Source organism: Macaca mulatta, chromosome 14 (genome assembly GCF_049350105.2).
Source record: "Macaca mulatta isolate MMU2019108-1 chromosome 14, T2T-MMU8v2.0, whole genome shotgun sequence".
Taxonomy (NCBI): domain Eukaryota; kingdom Metazoa; phylum Chordata; class Mammalia; order Primates; family Cercopithecidae; genus Macaca; species Macaca mulatta.
In genome coordinates this window covers 44,104,361-44,123,085 of record NC_133419.1, presented here as the reverse complement: position 1 = coordinate 44,123,085, position 18,725 = coordinate 44,104,361, and the positions used below count along the sequence as shown (strand labels likewise).

General features: G+C 38.9%; 1 protein-coding gene and 1 pseudogene across 2 annotated transcripts in view; both read left to right on the top strand.

Moving 5' to 3' along the window:
- NELL1 (neural EGFL like 1) overlaps positions 1–18,725 on the top strand; it is a 932,437-nt gene that overhangs the window by 624,032 nt on the left and 289,680 nt on the right. The gene's annotated exons all lie outside the window — the stretch shown is intronic.
- LOC106993321 (isocitrate dehydrogenase [NAD] subunit gamma, mitochondrial pseudogene) lies at positions 500–4,218 on the top strand (annotated as a pseudogene).

Sequence of the window (18,725 nt, the reverse complement as noted above, 5' to 3'; positions counted from 1 at the left end):
GGACCTTAAATAATGTTTATTTAAGTTTAATAAACTTAAATAACAATTTAAGTTCTAATTAAGTAACAATTTTAAGTTTAATAAATAACAATTTAAGTTAATAATAAACATTATTTAAGGTTCCAAAACCTAGGCTCTAAACAGTTTAGGCCACAAGGATTACAACTCCTAGGTGTGTCCTAGTCCTGAAATGGACTCAGAGCCAGTGGACCTGGAGAGCATGCAACCTATTGAGACACCAGCCAGGCCAGCTGAGGGAGGGCTTGCACCACCCCTTCTCCAACCCCAGGTTGCATAGCTCACAGCTCCCACGAAGACCCCTTTCTTCCGTTTGAGGAGAGGGAAGAGTGGGGAGGACTTTGTCTTCCATCTTGGATAGCAGCTTATTCATAGTAAGATAGGCACCAGTCACAGTCAGAGTCATAAGGCCTCCTTGCCATGCCTTAGCTCCTAAACATCATTTCTAGACACACCCTGAGCCAGAAGGGAACCTGCTGCCATGAAGGTAAGGACCCAGTCTTGGAAAGACCCATCACCTGCTAACTAAAGAGGCTTATAGTGATAGTGGCTATGAGGTGAGGCTCCTCTGCCTGTGGAAACAGAAGAGAAGGGTGTGAGGGACTGTGTCTTGTGATTTGAGTGCCAGTTCAGCTGCAATACAATAGAATACGAAGGTAGACTTCTAAGGTTTTTTGACTGCAGTCCCTAGCTCCTAGATGACACCTCTGTACCCAGCCAGGGCCTGGGAGAACTTGCTGTGCTGAAGGGAAGGATGCAAGCCTGGCTGGCTTCACCACCTGCAAATTGTAGACCCAAGGCCTTGAGTGAACTTAGAGGGTAACCAGGTCATGGTTACAAAAGACCTTGGACAAGACCCAGTGCTTTGATGGCTTAAAGTCTGACCCAGCACAGTTCCAGTGGTGGTAGCCACAGGGGTACTTGTGTCACTCCACCCACAGATCCAGACAGAGAGAGAGACTCCATTTGTTTGGTAGAAAGTAAGGAAAGAGAAGAAGAGTCTCTGCATGGTAATCCAGATATTTCTTCCTGATCTAAGCTAAGACCATTAAGGTACTACATCTAGAAGATGCCTATCTCTCGCCGTATACAAAAATAAATAAAAATGGATTAGACTTAAATCTAAGACCTCAAACTATGAAACTATTACAAGAAAACATCGGGGAAAGTCTCCTGGACATTTGCCTGCGCAAAAATTCTTCTTGTATAATACCTTACAAGCATAGACAACAAAAGAAAAAATGGGCAAATGGGATCACGTTAAGTTAAAAAGCTTCTTCACAGCAAAGAAAATAATCCACAAAGTGAAAGACAACCTACAGATGGGAGAAAATATTTTGCCAACTATCCATCTGACAAGGGATTAATAACCAGAATACATAAGGAGCTCAAACAACTCTATAGGAAAAAAAAAAATAACAATCTAATTAAAAATGAGCAAAATATCTGAATAGACATTTCTCAAAAGAAGCCATACAAATGGCAAACAAGCATATGAAAAGGTGCTCAACATCATTGATCATCAGAGAAATGCAAATCAAAACTACAATAAGATATAATCTCAGGCCAGTTAAAATGACTTATATACCACCACACTTGGCTAATTTTTGTATTTTCAATAGAAACAGGGTTTAGGCTGAGGCACGGGAATCGCTTGAGCTTGGGAGGTGGAGGTTGTAGTGAGCTGAGATCACACCGCTATACTCCAGTAGGGCAACACAGTGAGACTCTGTCTCAAAAAAATAAATAAATAAAACAAACAAAAAAAGGCTTATATGCAAAAGATCAGCGATAAGATGCTGGCGAGGGTGTGGAGAAAAGGGAACACCCAACACTTTTGGTGGGAATGTAAATTAGTATGACCACTATGGAGAACAGTTTGGAGGTTCCTCAGAAAACTAAAAATAGAGCTACCATAGGATCTAGCAATCCCACTGCTGAGTATATATCTGAAAGAAAGGAAATCAGTGCATAGAAAATATATGTGCACTCTCATGTTTGTTGCAGCACTATTCACAATAGCCAAGATATTGAAGCAGTATAAATGTCCATAAAGAAATGAATAGACAAAGAAAATGAGGTACTTATACACAATGGAGTACTATTCAGCCATAAAAAAGAATGAGATCTTATTTGCAGCAACATGAGTAGAACTGGAGGTCATTTTGTTAAGTAAAATAAGCCAGGCACAGAAAGACAAATTGTGTATGTTCTGACTTATTTGTGGGAGCTAAACATTGAAATAATTGGACTCACGGAGAGAGGAAGTAGAGGATGGTTAAAGAAGCTGGGAAGGATAGTGGGGGAGTGTGGGGGAGGTGGGGATGGTTAATGGGTACAAAAGATATAAAAAGAATGAATAAGACCTAGTATTCACTAGCACAACAGAGTGACTGTAGTCAAAAATAATTTGTGTACATTTTTAAATAACTAAATGAGTATAGTTGGATTGTATATAAAAGATAAATGTTTGAGGTGATGGGCATCCCATTTACCCTGATGTGATTATTATGCATTGCATGCCTATATCGAAATGTCTCATAGTAATCTATAAATACATACACACGCTATTGTACCCACAAAAATTAAAAATAAATATTTTTTAAAAAATTTAAAAATAGGGTAAATTGAGCACTCTTGTGTGGGATTTTGATAGTGGAAGAGGTTGTGCTTATTCTGGATCAAGAGAATACAGGACATGTTTGTACTCTCCACTCAATTTTGCTGTGACCATAAAACTGCTCTAAAAATGAAGTCTGTGTTTTTAACAGCATATGATACAGAGTTTCACACACTGAATTTGCCTAGTGAATTATTATCTAGCTCCAAAATAATTGTATTTTCTACTATATAACACATTACATCATCTGTGTAGCTATCTCTCTCACAAAGTAGAAAGTCTGTGAAATAGAACATAAGGAAGGAGAGAGAATTATGATCCAAGCAAGAATCATGGGTCCACAATTCCACCCAAGGAAGCTAGTTCAAAGCAAGAGGAAGAGCACAGCTTTTCACACAATTGAATAGATCTCAACTTCCTGATTGTGGTACTGAAGATGCCGACAGTAGCCCGCTGCTCTGTGAAGGCAGTTTTCTGACCTACCATTCTTGGCTACTCCTGGGATGTTTTACTTGGCTGTGAGATCCCCCTGAGAAGCTTCTCTTTTTCTCACACAATTCCTCCATCAGCAACGTGTGGTGGGCGGCACACGGTGACTATGATTCCTGGAGATGGCATTGGGGCTGAACTTATGCTGCATGTCAAGACTATGTTCAGACATGTGTGTGTGCCTGTGGCCTTTGAGGAAGTGTCAGTGACCTCCACCTCTGCCTCACATGAAGAGGAAATTCACAGTGCCATCATGGCAGTTCATTGAAACCCTGTGTCTTTGAAGGGTAGCATTTAAACTGATGTCACCCTGCCACCATCATACAAATCCTTCAACAACATGTTTCACACCACCTTAGATCTCCGTGCCAATGTCATTCATTTTAAAAATTTGCCAAACGTGGAGACCTGGCACAAGGACATAGCCATCCTAGTTGTTCGGGAGAACATAGAGGGTGACTATAGCAATCTGGAGCATGAGAGTGTGAAAGGAGTAACAGAGAGCCTAAAGATCATGACTAAGGTCAAGTCTTTGTGCACTGCTGAATATGCCTTCCAGCTGGCCCAGTAGATGGCATGCAAAAAAGTGACGGCTGTGCACAAGGTCAGCATCATGAAACAGGGAGATGGTCTCTTCCTCCAGTGCTGTGGGGAGGTGGCATCCCGCTATCCTCAGCTCACCTTAGAAGATATGATTGTGGACAATGCCACAATGCAGCTAGTATCCCAGCCCCAACAGTTTGATGTCATGGTAATGCCCAATATTTATGGCAATGTTGCCAACACTGTCTGCACAGGGTTGATTGGTGGGGTAGGCGTTGTGCCTGGAGCCAACTATAGCCACATGTATGCAGTGTTTTGAGGCAGCTTCAAGGCAATGTGACAATTTAGTCAATACAAATCTGGCAAACCCTACTGCCATGCTGCTGGCAAGTTGCATCATGCTGGATTACCTCAAACTTCACTCCTATGCCACCCACATTCATACTGGAGTCTTGGCATCCTTGGACAACAAAAGTATCCACACCCCAGATCTTGGAGGCCAGGGTACCACATTGGACATCATTCAAAATGTCATAGATCACATTTGAAATGTCAATTAATTGGTCTGTGCCTTGGAGGCTAAGCTATCCCCCAAAGTCTGTCCTGTCCTACTTGTTACCTCCACTCTTCCTGCTTTAAAAACCGTAGCCAGTTTAGCTCCTGCAGACTCCAGAATAAACCAGCTTATGCTTTAATTCACAAGCATGGAAGGGTGGGGGCCTGCGTGAACCAAAACTGATTTTTCACCATTAAATTAAGTGCCATAAACATTGCTTGTTTAAATTAGCCAAACCTAAATGAATTGAGGACATTCTTATCTATTTTAATCCACAATTCTCCCTTCTCTATGATATGATATACTGAATAAATCAGAGCTGTTTGTGGAGTCCTGGGGCTTTCCCAGAACTTGGCACACTGATTTTCTCTTTATCTCGGTCATTAAAATTCAGCAAACCAGCCTGCAGAGAAGCCTGGCTTCTCTCTAGAGGTCGTTAATGAGTTAATTAGTGCAATAAACTTTGCCTAAAAAATATACATTGCAACTTTTCTAATAAATAGGGCAACATACAGCCAAGCTGGCATAGAATGCTTCCACTCCTTCCTAGATAGCCCATCTTTCCCATAGTCTTATTTATCACCTTTATGTTAGGAATTTTCTCCAGTGTTCTTTTTCACACATGAACATTTTGGGGCACTGCAGCTCTTCTGGAAAGGCGATTCTTGAATTCTTCCAGCTGGGCTCAAGAGCGTAGAGGTGAAAACCCCAGTTAACAGGCACTAGGCCCACAACATTTTGCTAAACAGAGAACCATCAATTGTAAACTCTTTGCTCAGTGTTTCACAGTCTTTTACGGTTTACTTTCAATCTTTCTTTCAAAGAAAGAATGTATATATAAAACAAAACAAAACAAAAAACACTGAGCGGAATGTTTATTGTCATTTTATTCTATTTTTAGTGTTTTTTAGAGTTATAGTTGGGAGACACACAAACTAAAATAACTCTATTAGTGCTTGCAAAGTGTTACTTAAGTAGGAAATTAAAAACACAATGATTGTAAAAACTTAAAGTAGTTTTATCAGCAGGATGGCCTGTAGATAGAAATGAGACAGAAAAATAATGAATTCTAGATTGTGGAAATGTGTGTCTCTCCTCTTACCTTTGGATCTCTGCATGGTTAATAGGTCACAAGTTAAAGACATTTAGATCATAGAAAGTTTCTTACAGTTTCCAACAGGCTCTGCCTTAATCATATTACCTTGGTCTAACCTTTCCTAATTGGGTATAAAGTCAGGGCCAGGATTTGGACAACTGAAAGCTAGTTTGAGAGGATTTAGTCTGAGAAGAAAGTGAGTACCTGCAACCCTATCTCGAAGTCTTTCTTTAAGAATAAGGCAAGCAGGGAAGAGTCTATGTATAAATTGACTGTGATAGTCACGTTACTGGCCATTAGACATGTCACTGCCAGGGCTGCCACTAGCCCAAATGGTGCCCACCTCTGGGCTGATCTAGACCTGCACCAAAGGCATGTTTTTTCAAGTGGAGCAAGGGGCGGATTTTAGCCAGATGACCCCCTGCACCTCCAATGCCAGGCTAACTGATATTACTTTAACCCATACTACCCACACGTACCACTCTTTTTTATGATGATGAGGATTTATTTATGGCACAATCAGCTTAATGGCAGACAGTGGCCCAGCTGTTGGCTTCTATTTGGCAATGGGGGTTTATGATACACTTGAGTTAAAATTTCTCTGTCTGTTAAAGATGGTCATTTTCAGAATCCCATTACAGTTCTTGGACCAGACTGTTGCAATGACACCTAGTACACCATAGTAACATTTTTCATTTCCACTGTTAGATGTTCTCACTTAGATATGAACATCTCTAGGGTAAGCTTCATGTGTTTTCTTTCCTTATCCTTTGTAGTCTGTAACATAATGGCTGGTACATAATACATGGGATGCATGTTTGTTTAATCAGCCAAAATATGCATGTTATGGTTGATATTGCTACACTTTTTTATCTGTAAAGTGTGATAACTGTACCTGCCTTACATTTGTTGGAAAGATTGAGAAGATTCATGTAAAACCTACATTATTGTGCCTATAAGTGCTTAGTGTATTTTAAAAATTATTATATTCATTGTTACACAGAATATACCATTCTAAAATATAATTCTGAATAGAACTGAGTGAATTTTATTAATTCATTATAGATTTTTGATTTGCGGCCAACTTTCAAATAGAAGAGCAAATCATATCTTCTGATTCATCAAATCTCCTTATTCTAGCTCCTTTTTATTTATTGAATCTGGCAACCCCTCTATTTTTTCACCAACACCTTCTTCCTCATTAGCTTTTCTTATTGGTAACTTCCCAGTTTCTCTTACTGCAAGTATAGCTTCCTAACTATGTCTTGCCTGTAGCTTAGCCCTGTTCAATCTATTTTCACAATGCACCCGGCATGATCTTTTTGAAAGGCAGAGATATCATGTCCCTTTCTTAAAACCTTTATTCAAAGGCTTCATTTTGTCTGTAAAAGAAAGGCAATGGAGCATAGCATGAAAACCATCTAGCATGAAAACCATCTAATGTTCTGGCCTCATCTTCCCTTCCTCAGGTTCACCATGTCTATCCCCCAACCCTCATTCCAATATCAATGCAATGTGGCATTCCAACAAGAGTACAACAGAGTTTATTGTTAAAGGACCATCTATTCGCTCCAGATCAGGCCTTTGTGCACAGTCTTGGTTCCTTTCCTCTTCAGTAGATGAATTTCTCCTCATGCTTAAGGATTCAACTTAATCATCACCTTTTTGGGGGAGTCTTATCTTTTTACCCCCTTCCCATTTTTTTTCTGAGATTTAGGGTGTAACTCTCAGTGCTCCCCACCACAGCTCTCTGTATACACTGTCTAGTATTTATCTCTCTGATTGTGATAACATGCCTTATCCCCACCATCCCTCATTAACCTTACTGTACAACGCATCCCTTGGCAACAGGAGTGACAGTCATTCATCACTATAGCATCAGAACCTAGGATAGGGGATATATCGGGACAGGCTCTTAGTTCATGCTCACTCTAAAGAAGAAAAGGAAGAAAAGAAAGGGAAGGGAAGGGAAGAGAGAAAGGGGAAGGGAGGAAGGAAATAAGGAAGGGAGAAGGAAAAAGGGAAGGAAAGAGGAAGGAAGGAAGGGAAGGAAGGAAAGGAAGGAAGGGCTTACTCCTATGGCTTAGGAGTGGGGAATTGGAAGAGCTAATCTATTGCAAAATGCTCATCTGACTTCAGTCTATGAACCTATCTTACAAGATTACTCCTCTCTAGAGAAGACTAAAGCCCTCAAGGTAGTAAAACAATTAGTTGGCAGGCTGCCTCTGTTTCCTGAGAAAATGTCTGTACTGCATTTTTTGGATAATTTCATCTTAGCCTTTATCAGTTTACCATACTTTGTTTACAATTCTGGTGTTATAAAAAATAGCATCAACAAGTTGCCTGATTTTTCTTTAGATTACTCTTTCTCTTTACAGATTTGTTTTGGTTACTGGTCATACAAATTACTCAGTCGCTCAGATTTCATAGCTGACTGACATTCATCCCAACTCTGCCACACAGGAGCAGTGTGACATTGGATAGGTTGCTTAACCTCTCTGATCTCTAGTTGCTTATCTGTGCAATAAACATAAATGTGTACCTTCATGGGATTGTTGTCAAAATTAAGTCAGATCGTTTTGGTTGTCTATTGCTGTAAAACAAACTACCCAAACCTTAGTGACTTAGAATGACCAACGATTATTTGTTGTGATTATGTAGATTAGCCAGAGGCTTCTTCTTAGCAGTAGGATGGTTGAGAGCTCCAGAATCACCTCATTCACATGGCTGGCAGTTGCTACTAATGATGGTCAGTCAGGGGCCTCCATTTTTCTCCACATGGTTGTCCTATGTGGTATTTTGATCTCCTCACAACATGACACCTGGGTTCTAAGAAGGAATGTTCTAAGAAGCAAAGACCAAGGCTGTAGACCTCTTAAGGCTCAGACATGACAGTTGCTTAATACCATTTCTACTACATTCTATTGATCAAATTAGGCAATAATAGGATAGACCAGATTTAAGAATCGGGGAATAAATTCTGACTCTTGATGAATGACAAGGTCACATTACAAAGGGGTACATGGGTGAGGAGCACTATTGATGTGACCATTTTTGGAAACATGCTCTACCACCATGAAAATGTATTTAAAACTCCCGGGCAAGATGGCCCAATAAGAACAGCTCCAGTGTGCGGCTCCCAGCAAGATCAATGCAGAAGGGGGTGATTTCTGCATTTCTAACTAAGGTACCTGATTCACCTCATTAGGACTAGTTAGTCAATGGGTGCAGCCCATGGAGGGTGAGCCAAAGCAGGGTGGGGTGTTGCCTCACCTGGGAAGTGCAAGGGGCGGGGAACTCCCTCCCCTAGCCAAGGGAAGGCATGAGGTACTGTGCCATAAGGAGCAGTGCATTCTGGCCCAGTACTATGCTTTTCCCATGGTCTTCACAACTCACAGACCAGGAGATTCCCTTGGGTGCCTATACCACCAGGGCCCTGGGTTTCAAGCACAAAACTGGGCGGCAGTTTGGGCAGACAGGGAGATAACTGAAGGAGGTTTTTTTTTTCATACTCCAGTGGCACCTGGAATTCCAGCAAGACAGAACCATTCACTCCCCTGGAAAAGGGGCTGAAACCAGGGAGCCAAGTGGTCTAGTTCATTGGATTCCACCCCCACGGAGCCCAACAAGCTAAGATCCACTGGCTTGAAATTGTCGCTGCCAGCGCAGCAGTCTGAAGTCGACCTTACCTGGTATGCTTAAGCTTGGTGGAGGAAGGGGCGTCCACTATTACTGAGAGTTGAGTAGGCAGTTTTCCCCTCACAGTGTAAACAAAGCTTCCAGGAAGTTCAAACTGGGTGGAACCTACCACAGCTCCAACAAGCCACTTAGCCAGACTGCCTCTCTAGATTCCTCCTCTCTGGGAGTAGCATCTCTAAAAGAAAGGAAGCAGCCCCAGTCAGGGGCTTATAGATAAAATTCCTATCTCCCTTGGACAGGGCACCTGGGGGAAGGGGCAACTGAGGGTGCAGCTTAAGCATATTTAAATATTCCTTCCTGCCGGCTCTGAAGAGAGCAGTGGCTCTCCCAGCACAGTTCTCGACCTCTGCTAAGAGACAGACTGCCTCCTCAAGTGGGTCCCTGACCCCTGTGCCTCCTGACTGGGAGACACCTTATACAGGAAAGCTCTGGCTGGCATATGGCAGGTGCCCCTCTAGGACAAAGCTTCCAGAGGAAGGAATAGGCAGCAGTCTTTGCTGTTCTGCAGCCTCTGCTGGTGATACCCAGGGAAACAAGGTCTGGAGTGCACCTCCAGCAAACTCCATCAGACCTGCAACAGAGGGGCCTGTTACAAGGAAAACTAACAAACAGAAAGGAATAGCATCAACATCAACAAAAAGAACATCCACACAGAAACCCCATCCGAAGATCACCAACATCAAAGACCAAAGATAGATAAATCCATGAAGATGAGGAAAAACCAGTGCAAAAAAGGCTGAAAATTCCAAAGACAAGAATGCCTCTTCTCCCCCAAAGGATCACAACTCCTCTCCAGTAAGGGAACAAAACTGGACAGAGAATGAGTTTGATGAATTGACAGAAGTAATCTTCAGAAGGTGGGTAATAGCAAACTCCTCTGAGCTAAAGGAGCATGTTCTAACCCAATGCAGGGAAGCTACAAACCTTGAAAAATGGTTAGAGGAATTGCTAACTAGAATAACCAGTTTAGAGAAGAACATAAATGACCTGATGGAGCTGAAGAACACAGAATGATAACTTTCTGAAGCATACACAAGTATCAATAGCTGAATTGATCAAGTGGAAGAAAGGATATCATTATTAATGATATATTGAAATGAAGGCAGAAATAAATAAGTTTTTTGAAACCAGTGAGAACAAAGACACAATGTACCAGAATCTCTGGGACACAGCTAAAGCAGTATTTAGAGGGAAATTTGTAGCACTAAATGCCCACAGAAGAAAGCAAAATAGACCAATAACAAGTTCTGAAATTGAAGCAGTAATTAATAGACTACCAACCAGAAAAAGCCCAGGACGAGATAGATTCACAGCCCAATTCTACCAGAGGAACAAAGAGTAGCTAGTACCATTCCTTCTGAAACTTTTCCAAACAATAGAAAAAGAGGAACTCCTTCCTGACTCATTTTATGGGGCCAGCATCATCCTGATACCAAAACCTGGCAGAGACACCACAACAACAAAAAAAGAAAATTTCATGCCAATATCCCTGATGAACATCAATGCAAAAATCATCGATAAAATACTGGCAAACCAAATCCAGCAGCACATCAAAAAGTTTATCCACCACGATCAAGTCAGCTTCATCCCTGGGATGCAAGCCCGGTGCGACATACACAAATCAAAAAACATAATCCATCAGATAAACAGAACCAATGACAAAACCACGTGATTATCTCAATAGCTGAAGAAAAGGCCTTCAACAAAATTCAACACCGCTTCATGCTAAAAACTCTCAATAAACTGGGCATTGATAGAACATATCTCAAAATAATAAGAGCTATTTATGACAAACCCACAGCGAATATACACTGAATGGGTAAAAACTGGAAGCATTCCCTTTGAAAACCAGCACAAGACAAGGATGCCCTCTCTCAACATTCCTATTCAACATAGTATTGGAAATTCTGGCCAGGGCAATAAGGCAAGAGAAAGAAATAAAGCGTATTCAAATAGGAAGAGAGGAAGTCAAATTGTCTCTGCAGATGACATGATTGTGTATTTAGAAAATCCCATCATCTCAGCCCAAAATCTTAACCTGATAAGCAACTTCAGCAAAGTCTCAGGATACAAAATGAATGTGCAAAAATCACAGGCATTACTATACACCAATAATAGACAGAGAGCAAAATCATGTGTCAACTCCTATTCACAATTGCTACCAAGAGAATAAAATACCTAGGAATACAACTTATGAGGGATGTGAAGGACCTCTTCAAGGAGAACTGCAAACCACTGCTAAAGAAATAAGAGAGGGCACAAACAAATGCAAAAACATTCCATGTTCATGGATAGGAAGAATCAATATCGTGAAAATGGCCATATTGCCCAAAGTAATTTATAGATTCAATGCTCTCCCCATCGAGCTACCATTGACTTTCTTCACAGAATTAGAAAAAATTACTTTAAGTTTTATATGGAACCAAAAAGGAGCCCGCATAGACAAGACAATCCTAAGCAAAAACAACAAAAGTGGAGGCATCATGCTACCTGACTTCAAACTATACTACAAGCCTACAGTAACCAAAACAGCATGGTACTGGTACCAAAACAGATATATAGACCAATGGAACAGAACAGAGCCCTCAGAAATAATACCACACATCTACAACCATCTGGTCTTTGGGAAACTTGACATAAGCAATGGGGAAATGATTCCCTATTTAATAAATGCTATTGGGAAAACTAGCTAGCCATATGCAGAAAACTGAGACTGGACCCCTTCCTTCCACCTCATACAAAAATTAACTCAAGATGGATTAAAGGCTTAAATATAAGACCTAAAACCATAAAAAGCCTAGAAGAAAACCTAGGCAATACAATTCAGGACATAGGCATGGGCAAAGACTTCACAACTCAAACAACAAAAGCAATGGCAACAAAAGCCAAAATAGACAAATGGGATCTAATTAAAGAGCTTCTGCACAAAATAAGAAACTATCATCAGAGTGAACAAGCGGCCTACAGAATGGGAGAAAAATTTTGCAATCTATCCATCTGACAAAGGGCTAATACCCAGAATCTACAAGGAACTTAAACAAATTTACAAGAAGAAAAACAAACAACAAAAATTTCCATCAAAAAATGGGTGAAGGATATGAACAGACACTTTTCAATAGAAGACATTTATGCAGCCAAGAAAAGTATTAAAAAAACTCATCATCACTGGTCATTAGAGAAATGCAAATCAAGACCACAATGAGATACTATCTCATGCCAGTTAGAATGGTGATCATTAAAAAGTCAGGAAACAACAGATGCTGGAGAGGATGTAGAGAAATAGGAATGCTTTTACACTGTTGGTGGAAGTGTAAACTAGTTCAACCATTGTGGAAGACAGTGTGGCAATTCCTCAAGGATCTAGAACCAGAAATACCATTTGACCCAGCAATGCCATTACTGGGTATATACTTAAAGGTTTATAAATCATTCTACTATAAAGCACATGCACATGTATGTTTACTGCAGCACTGTTCACAATATCAAAGACTTGGAACCAACCCAGTTGTGCATCAGTGATAGACTGGATAAGGAAAATGTGGCATATATTCACCATGGAATAGTATGCAGTCATAAAAAATATGAGTTCAGTCCTTTGCAAGGACATGCATAAAGCTGGAAACCATTCTCTGCAGACTAGCACAAGAACAGAAAACCGGACACCACATGTTCTCACTCATAATTGGAAGTTGAACAATGAAAACACGTGGAAACAGGGAGGGCAACATCACACACTGAGGCCTCCGGGAGAGTGGGGGACTAGGGGAGGGATAGCAATAGGAGAAATAACTAGTGTAGATGACGAGTTGATGAGTGCAGCAAACCACCATTCCACATGTATACTTACGTAACAAACTAGCATGTTCTGCACATGTATCCCAGCACTTAAAGTATAATTAAAAATAATAATAAAATAAAGTCTATAAAAATGACAAAAAGCACTCTTACCACAGTGCCAGTCACATGGGGATTGCTTAATTAATGGCAACTGTTATCAGCCTTGACTGTTTCCCTCTTACATCTTCTCTAGCTTCACTAGCTGCCACTTCTGTCCCCATAGTGTACCCTTTGTTGGTTCCCTCCATTCCATATAGTTTATTCTGTGCTTATACCATCTGAAGGACTATTTAAAAAGTTGTTGAACTAGTCTCAGATTTGAACTTCTTTATTTCACATTTTGTCTTGTATTAATTGGACATCTACTTGAGTTTAGCCTTAATAAATCATATGTACCTTGAGAGTAGGAAACATTCAATCAACATTCTGGACCTTGTATTACCCAGCACAGTGCCTTACATATGGTTGGTGCAATCTGGTAATTAATTGCATGGCAAATTGGATTGAAGATAATAGTGATTATAGCTATTATGCATTATTGAGTTTATGATGTCATATGTTGTTCTATATGCTTTGTATTTATTAACTTATTTTCATATCGACCTATTCAGATGATGATTATCATCCTGATTTTATAGTTGAGAAAACTGAGGGACAAAGGTGTTAAGAAATTTAACTGAGGTCACACAACTAATGGGAGTTGAGGCCACTTTAAAAGTCAAGGAGTTTGGCTTTAGAACCCAACTATTTCAATGGTCATGAGCGTTTGTACATTGTGAATTTTCATACCTTTATGTGAAAGTGGACTAGGTTTCAGTGACACATCAGTATCTCCTTTTGAAAAAAATTATGTAGAACCACAGAATTTAAGAAATGTAAAGAGAGCTCAGTTTTGCAAAAGCTAAAGCCCAAGAAGGCAAAGTCAGTTGCCTCAGTCTCACAACTACTACATAGCTGAGACAGAATGAGAATCCACATCTGATTTCCGATGAAGTTCTTGTTCTGGTATTCCACAGCTATCTCCTGATATGACTTGTAGGAAATGCTACTTCTGACTTTTATAAATACTTACCGTATGTCAGGTATGTTTTTAATTGGTTTACAAATATTAATAAATTTAAATCTCACATTCACCCATTATATTGATAAAGAACCTGAAGCACTGTCTAGTTCACTGACTTGCTCAAGGTCAATTACAGACAGTAAATAGGGAACCAAGATTAAAACGCAGCCCAGGGCACCAGTGTCTAACCATACTACTAAAGCTGTCTCTCAAAATGTTGGATTAATTAGATATTTGTGAATGAAAAAGAAAGAATATCCAGATAAATGAGATCATTTGGTACCAGAACCAAGTATCAAATATTGAAGACAGATGACATTTCAAGAATGGTAAATCAAATAGTAAACTTATTTCCTTAGAGTAATGACAGTCACAAAGAGAGAACACTTAGAACAGGAATGATGTGCTATTGAAACAAAAGAATTACTAAAATAATGATATGGAGTAGCCACAAATAATTTTGCAAGTAAACAGAGGATTTTTAAGAAATGTAGCCAGTTCTGGGTCATTATAGCAGTTGCAAAAAGGTGACATCACTAAAGGCTCAGTTGGGAATATGCAGAATTTCTACAGGAAGCTGATTAAAGAGCTAGACATTTTTTGAAGGGAGGCACTTGGTCCTTGGAGTTTCCCTGACAACTTGCATAACATTGGAACTCAGTGTGGTAAATTGTTCTTCACATCAAAATGAATTTGCTTACACTGATATGGAAAGCTACATATTCTGCATTTGTGATTGCTCCAGGAAATGCAAGGAAAAGAGAAAAGACATATTTGAAGTGGAAAAAAATGGCTCAACTTCACAAAGGCAATTAAAAAACTTGGAATGTCTTGTTATCAATTTTGCAAATACTTAAAAACCAACTCAGCCTGAGTAAAAACAGCGTCTACTGATGAAGACTCTAACGTGGACTCTGATCAGCTTAAGCATCTGGTTTGCTACAGTTAATGCCAAATTTAGTGCATACACAATAGATGTAAATGAATAAATGTTGCCACAAAAGAGAGGGAAAATATTGTATATGTCTAAATACAAGGTTACTACTTTTTTCCTTTTTATCCCTCATGAAAAGGAAATGCTTTAAATTCAAATCCTTATAAAGGTTCTCATATTACTAGGTATTCTCCCAGTTCTATTATTTTGAACACAAGAAACATTTTGGGGAGAAAAAAATGACATTAGCTATACTGGCTTATTATTTGAATTGAAATTATCTGGAAAATAAATTTTAATAATAGGCAAAAAATACCCTCTCAACAAATAGTTATTATTCCTGGGAGCATAGTCTCACAATTGCAAATATTGAATGTCATTATTTAATTAGCTTGATTGTGGTGACAATTCTGCATTATATATGTATATCTAATCATCAAGTTGTATACTTTAAATATATGGAATTTAAAATTATCAGTTATACTTCAGTAAATCTTGAAAAAATACAAATGTAAATACTGATAACCATACAGAACACTTAATAACACAGTTCAGTTTTTGGTTACATTGTAAAGATCACAAATATAGACCTATTAGACAAATGGGGAAAGAAGCAGCGCTGATACTATGCAGTTGGATTCTTGTGACTTTGCTGGAAAAGATATCAAATACAGATTCAAAAAGTGCTTTGTCTCAAACAACTTAGACAGATGGAATGATGATTAATTTAGAAAACTTCAGAGAATTTGAAAAGTGGCTCTGGGCTGGGGAAAAATTTTAGGTCAAGATTCATGAGAAGAAATTAAATGAAATTATTTAATGTTTTTATAGTAAAGAAAAGATAATGTTTCTATACTAATATATAATATAGTCCATGAAATGATATACTTAATATAGCTATGCATAACTGAACCCATAAATCAAATATTATTAAAAATATTTATTTAATATATTCCTTAAAGTTATTCAAGTTGATCTAGAATTTTTTTCATTCTTTAGATGTTGTCATTAATTTAAAAAATATTTTAATTATATTTGGAATTTATTTCTATACAGGCATTTACATTGCTTCCTATCTGCAGCATTTTGTGGGAAAAGGGATCAAAGGAGATTTTGAAGTTATTGGGAAGAAATCTATAATAGCAAAGGAAGAAGCCAGGGTTTCTGGACGTATCGATATTATGGAAAGAAATGCAAAGGAATTTAAGACAAGATAGGCTACATTCAGGGTGATATGGTCATAGACCAGGAATTTCAAATGAAGTTATATTTAACTACTTAAGGCTGGTACTATAGCACACCTATGGTACTTCATCTAGTTTTGATATTTTAAATTTATAAAACGTGTAATTTCTGTTGAAGGTATACAATGTCAACTTTATGATAAGCTTCAGAAAAAGATGTTGAAAAACTTCATGGTTAAATGAACTGTTTTCTCCAAGGTAAGAAAAGCCTCTGCATTCTCCTTTTCAAGGTATTCAGGTTGTGATAGAATTAAGTTATTTTGATCTCAGTTTTATTCTTACCAGCAGCAAGATCTGTGTATACTCAGTAACCTTACCCATTCATTCTTTCACTCCTTTACTTGTTTCTCAGTGTTCTTTGTCTTCCATTGAATGCTTGCTTTGAGCCATAAACTGTGCAAGCACTGAGATTGCAGCTCTGAGAATTGATGTGCTTTCTCTCAAGGAGTCCACAGGGCTGAGAAAATCAACAATAATCAGACAATTGTAGTGGAGCATAATAAATATTGTAATGGAAGTATAAGCAGGATCTATGAGAGGACAGAGGAAGGGAAGGGAAATCATAGTAACCTCTCCAGAGTAAGTCCTGTCTCAGATGAACCTTGACAAAGTTTAGGAGGAGGGAGAGAAGGAGGAAGGGAGTAGAGAAAGAGAGAGGAGAGAAGAAGAGAGCAAAACAGGGCTGAGAGGGCTGCCATCACCTGCCCATTACTTGACATGCAAACTTTTTACTTTTTGCCTCATCATTTTTTATTTTGTACCCTATAATTATTGTTGAACTCATTTTACCCAAAGAAGGCTGCCCTGATTATGTTTTTAATCTATATGGAAAGATTTTCAAGATTTAAGGTGAACATCTGATTTTTCTATGAAATGTTTTTGTTTCAATGATACTCTTTGATTAATTAATCTGATTCAAAATCTCACTATGGTTGGCTCTAATTCTTGTGATTAGGATTTATTACTTTCCTTAAGCTAGTTCTCAGCACAATCAGTAGCTCTGCAAACCTTTTCATTCTTTGTCATGTTTCTATCTCAATATCAGTTTCTCTGAGCTCATGTTTTATTAATTTGTTATTTTCAGTCCACTTCTTATCTACTTCTCAGATGTCTCCTTAGTAGTGAAATGGATCTCATATTCCCTTCCTTGGTGCTCAGCTCCAGAGTGAACTCACCTTTCTGATACTGTTTTGATCTCTTACTCCTTCTGGAAGTAGCAGGTCTGAGAATTGATGTGCTTTCTTTCAAGGAGCCCACAGGAGTTTCTGCTGAAATCTTATCCATCACCCTCCTTAGTCAGCCTTCCTATAGCAGGTGGCATAACCTACTCCTGCCGATAGCTCTGAGAAGCCACCAATAGGCCAATTTCTGCCCAGGGTCTATGGTAATTCCTGTTGCCACTTTTCTGCAATAGTAGCAGAATTTATACCATCTGGACCATTCGGTGCCATCAGGAAATGGCCAAAACATTCGCATGCCCCTCAGGTTCAAGTAAATAAACAGCAGCAGCAGCAGCAACAACATTTCCAGTGAGAATGACCCTGTCATTCTTCTACCTGATACTTTCCTCTTCTTTTCCCAAGAAATCACCTTTCCCCCTAAAAGAATCATCTGCTCTCCATCTTCTTTCTCCTGTGAGGCTATTTTGTATCTGTCTAGAGTACTCCAGAAGTGGGCAACTGAAGGTATTAGCATTACTTGACCATGGTTATACTTTTTATCCAGATTGGCAGATGCTTTTTACAGTCTCCGGCTGGATTTCATTGAAAAAAGCTTAAAATTCACAGGAGGAGGAAAGTACTTCTCTCCCAGGATCCCCACTGAGCTGATAACAGTCTATGGGAAGTCATCCATTTAAACAGAAATAAACACGCCTTGGGATGCCAGGAGACTATTTTCAGTTTTATTAAGCTATTTTCAGCTTTATTAAGAAATCTGTGTTTAATTTTTGTAGCATTTTCAGTCCTGTTCATTTAGCTTTTCTCTGTGTGTGGATCAATTAGAACACTTGAGAGCAGACATTGCATTCTGCTCCTTCCAGAATCACAATACATTTGGAAGACAGTAAAGAACCTGAAACACCTTCAGTCACCCAGTCAGAAACTTGTACTATATGGCTCTTCATGGGAAAAAGTAGTCCTGATTGGATATTGCCTGTGTCTGGGTCCTGGGAAATTTCAACATTTTATTGTTTTTATATATATATATATATACACACACACACACACACACACACACATATATACATACACACACACACATACACACACACACACATATATATGTACACATCTATACATATATATATGTGTGTGTGTGTGTGTGTGTGTGTCTGTGTGTGTTTATTTTTTGGACCGTATAAATTGGTAGATTGGTCACCTATAATAAGTTAGACACTGTTTTAGGTCAGGGTCAGCAATCTGTGCATATGTAAAGGGTCAGATAGTAAACATTTTAGGCACTGTAGACCTTATGGTCTTCATTGCAACTGTTCAACTTTGACATCTGAAAGCAATAGGAGCCATAGATAATATGTAGACTAATAAGTGGCTGGCCTCTAAGAAGTCTTTATGGACACTGTAATTTATATTTTGAATACTTTTGTCTAACATGTAATATTTTCTTT